This window comes from Mytilus trossulus, chromosome 7, assembly GCF_036588685.1.
Source record: "Mytilus trossulus isolate FHL-02 chromosome 7, PNRI_Mtr1.1.1.hap1, whole genome shotgun sequence".
NCBI classification, from domain to species: domain Eukaryota; kingdom Metazoa; phylum Mollusca; class Bivalvia; order Mytilida; family Mytilidae; genus Mytilus; species Mytilus trossulus.
In genome coordinates, this window is record NC_086379.1 from 13069862 (window position 1) to 13074880 (window position 5019).

The following is a 5019-nucleotide window of genomic DNA, read 5'->3' on the forward strand; positions in this document are numbered from 1 at the left end:
ATCAGTCTGATATAATAATATTATTGTTTCAATGATTTTTGGAGTATTTGGTTACATCACGTACACATCGGATTAACGATAAAATCACGTGAGGGAAAAAAACATGGCTATTATATTACTAGCGGTTTACATCACCAAATGAGTATTACATGTGATAATTCAACAAATTATCATATTCGTATGGTCATCTTTTTGAAAAGATAATCAGTCTGATATAATAATATTATTGTTTCAATGATTTTTGGAGTATTTGGTTACATCACGTACACATCGGATTAACGATAAAATCACGCGAAGAAAAAAATCATGGTAATTATATTACTAGCGGTTTACATCACCAAATGAGTATTACATGTGATAATTCAACAAATTATCATATTCTATAAAAAGATATGTTTTGAAATTTTAAGATGTGTTTACGTCTCACTGACTATCTGAATGAACCCGGCTAACCTGGTTATGTTTGGTACCTTGCTTTTCTCTTCCTAATCGATTTCGTAATTGGAACATCAGTAAACTACTGTCGCCTTCATTTATACTAAAATAACGTTTTAAAACCGGACTAACTATTCTTAAAAATAAATTGAAAACAATTCATACAAAAAGTTTTAAAATATATTTATAATATTCTGAATCGTATACAAGTCAAGCAAACGAAATGTACAATAAGTTGGAGAAACATCCCTCCTGTTGAAGACAGTATATTGCTCTCATGAAGACTTTTGGTGATTTTTCTTGGTTTGTTTTTTTTTACATATACTCCAAGATATTCGTCATGATCAAGTTAACTAATATGTACAAAATATGTTACCCTGTCAGCAACCTAGTTTAAGGTGCAAAGAAAACTAGCAAATACAAAAACAAAACGGACTTCTAAATCAAATCAAAGATGCTACTATGCATACAATCCTTTACATATTCTAGAAGTGAAAACAACCCTGTTTTCAATCTTATAAAAGGACGATAAACTTGACAGACCTGCCGTCAGTTTTTCATCTGATAGATAATAGGTAAATGCTCCCATACGGAATACTGTACACACAACTTGACTCTCATTTATTTTGTGTACAAGCCAGTCTAAAAGTTTGACACCTTTGTATTGTCGATCGACACTAGAGAGGATTTGCCTTCATTCCGCCCTATTTTTTTGTCTTGATTAATTAAAACAGGCTTTTGATTTAATCTGATCTAAAAGGTTATCTACCGAATACTTTAGACACACATTCAGCGCTGTCAACTCTATTCTGTGCCTTTTTTACTTAGGCAACAATATGACGATTGTTCAAATCTTATTGAGAAGACACAAATTAAGGTAACGAACAAAAAATGAAGTTAATAGGCCTTGCAGACAAAGAAGTGCTTTTGTGAAAAGAAATATTTGCAGAAAAAAAATAGAACAACACGTTAAACATTTCTGAGACACTTTTTTGTATTGAAAATATACTATCATTCAACTCATTTTTCGCGTGCGATTCAAAATCTCAATTTTCGCGAGTAAAAAAATACTGCGAATACAAATCGTAGCGAATTTGTAAAACTTTGATATAGAAAATTGCGTTGAATGGTCGCGAGGTGGATAAACTATCCGAAAAAAATAAGTTGGTTAACAGTATTTAAAAATTCACCTGAGTATGTATGAACTTGATGTTCATCTATAGTACATTAGTCCTAACTATGTCTTAGTTCTCTTTGTTCTCCATCAATTTGAGATAATTAATATGCTTTTGCCACCTTATTAGCTATTCATAGGAGCTATGACCTATGTTGATAACTTTTAGGACGTTTTTAGAAAGAATTACTTATCTATATCAAGCAGGCTAATTCTGCTTTAAACAGGTTCCAGAGAGTTTGATGCGTCCAATCACCATTAAACGCAACCTTTTAGAGCTAAAATAGTGTGCGTATTTGTACAAGTATAAAAAATAAAAACCAAATCTTTATTGATCATTCAAATTTTATAGCAAGAGACACTTACCCTTTCGGCACATCCTGTCTTGTTGTTTTATGATGCAATTTCTTCAGTTTTTGTATTTTCATGTGTTTTCCCATCTTATACATTCTTATTTATTTTTTTGGGAATAGAACATGACAGAAAAAATAAAAAAAGATAATCACAATCGCATGAATTGTAAACCAGTGTTTGTTCAAGCACCTTTTGCTATGCATGCACATTTTAGTTGAATGTTAAAAGGTAAAATACCGAACTCCAATTTAAGCAAAATTCAAAACGTATATGCCAACATCAAACGCTTACCACATCAAACGAGTGGATAATAACTGCCATATCCCTGAATTGGCATGATGTAGAAAATTGTGGATTAAACCTTGTTTAAAAGTGAGCAAAACCTGTAACTTGGTCCGAGACCACAATTGTCGTCCCTTGATTTTCGTTGTTCACGAATATAGTCCCAAGTGTTAAAATTGGGTTACTTGCCATTAATTTTTATACCCCTTCCAAATTTATTTCTCCATGTTTAATAACTGAAATTGCAAGTAGGGGGGTGAAATTACACTGTACAAAAAATTGGGCCCAGAATTTTTAAGGAAAGTAGTGATTTGGTCCAGCTGAAAAAGGTTGAAAATTAGCATTTCGGAAGCTGTCAAAAGATTTCAAGACGCCCTAAACATAAAATTGTCCATATTTTGAGTTAGAGCCGATGAAGTTTTCTATAATTTTGATATAAATTGTCCCAAAAGTAGTACAACACACTGTAAAAGTTTCTTTGAGAAAGCGCAGGTGGGATTTTTTTTAATTTACATGTATGTTCTACGAAATAGTTGTGGTCTCAGACCACTTAAAAAACAGTCTCATAACATTCCATTATATTGACAGCGACGTATTAACTTTAGTTCCGGCTGTACTGGATGACTCTCCGAAAGGAGGTAGTTCAGGAAATCAACTCATTTTCTCAACTTATTAATTTTGTATTTTCCATGGTTTCTGTTGTCCATGCATTATGTTTTTATTCTACAATCGTCTGTATGGTTTCAACGACTTTCCAATAATTACACTGGGAGTGAAATAAGTATACGATAAATTAAGGCCACCTCATTTCAACTTTGAATTTACGTGTTCCATTTATTTTCCCCTTTTGTCGTATGTTTTTTGTTACCCATCAGTGTTCTGTTGTTTCGGTGTTTTCTCTTAAAGTTGATAGTTTCCCCTCGGTTTAAGTTAATAACCAGGATTTGTTTTCTCTCAATCAATTATGACTTTTGAAAAGCGGTATACTACTGTTGCCTTTATTATTAATCTCTAACAAAAGATAACATTTGATCTTTTAATTTAGAAACAAAATAATTTACAAAACAGTTTATGACCTAGCAATTTTAATAAACAATATAAGGTTGTTGTTAGAATTAAACCCCAACATATTGCATAAGGCTGGAACGACTTGAAACCAGTCATACCATATATTGGGAACGAGTCGTTATGTTTACTATTGGTAAGATCCACCATATAGCGTAACATTGGCTGATCTGTTCAATCAACATATGACTTTTGCGCAAGTACTGTTAGGGCTATATAATTGAAATTTTATGCGGCTGTTATAAAAGAGGGACGAAAGATACAAGAGGGACAGTCAAACTCATGAATCGAAAATGAACTGACAACGCCATGGCTTTAAATGAAAAAGACAAACAGACAAAGTTTAGTGCACATGACATAACATAGAAAACTAAGGAATAAGCAACACGAACCCCATCAAAATATAGGGGTGGTCTCAGGTGCTCCGGAAGGGTAAGCAGATCCTGCTTCACCTTTGGAACCCGTCGTGTTGCTTATGTGATGACAAATTCGGTAAATAGTCTAATTCGGTAGGTCACATTCATGAAAGGGAAGGGGATTGTAGTCACAACTCGTGGTGGCTTCTGTAAAATTTACGAAGGAATGATTTAAACTTCACTATTTGGAACTCTTGGTTTAATAATAAGAAGTTAAGATAGCTATCAAAAAGTTTTAATCCTATATGTTCTACTAAGGAAATCCCTGTACCAAGTTAGAACTATGACAGTTGTTATCCATTCCTTTAATGTGTTTGATCTTTTGATTTTGCCATTTGACAAGGGACCTTCCGTTTTGAATTTTTTTTTTTTAGTTTATTTTTCGTTTTATGTTGAAGCTTATTAATTGACATAATTGATAAACATACTTGAAAATGTTATAAATACAGAAAATATTGGCTTAGTCTGTTTAGCAAGAAACGTTGATAAAACTACACAATTAATAACCTACCAGATCATAGAACCGTATAGCGGGTTATTTTCGCGGGATGATAATTTTCGCTTAATTTTGCGGATAGAACAAAATCGCCTAAATAAGTTCAGCCAATTTAAAAATGAATCTGCAAAGTTATTCTTAAAAGTCTTGAAATCCGCTAAAATAAAAACGCCATAATATTTCTATACCTTATTAAATAAAAATCGCGAAATTTAACAACCGCGAAAATAACCCGCTATACGGTATATCATGACATGCGACTGTAATAGTTGAATTCATATAGAATAAAACAAAGCTTGATTTCTATCGTCCCAAAACAGCGTAAGATGAATATGAGTTTAAGTGAATTTTCATAAAATGCATATTGTGCGAAATATAAATGACTTGAATTGTTTGACATTTTTCGTTGTCTTTATTCATTCATTATTTTATTTTATCAATCACTATAATTATTTATGTAGTATGAGTCTATAAACCCCTACAACACCTTTTTATTTCCGTTATTGCATTCTTATTTTTCGTTAAAAATTACATATATCCGTATCTATGACCATACTTGATTGAAACTCAATGACCTTAAACAAAATATCGAAATCTTACGGAATTGTTGATTTATAATGCTCCCCTATGAGGACCTGTTGAAATGAATACTCGATCAGATAGATAGTTTTTCATCCTATCTAGCTTAGCTTGTAATTAATTCCACTTTAATGTAGTATATTAGGTGTGACGTTCGAAATCTTTAATTACGAACAACGATCAAAACGATTATTATCTCTAAAGACCTTCTAATTGTT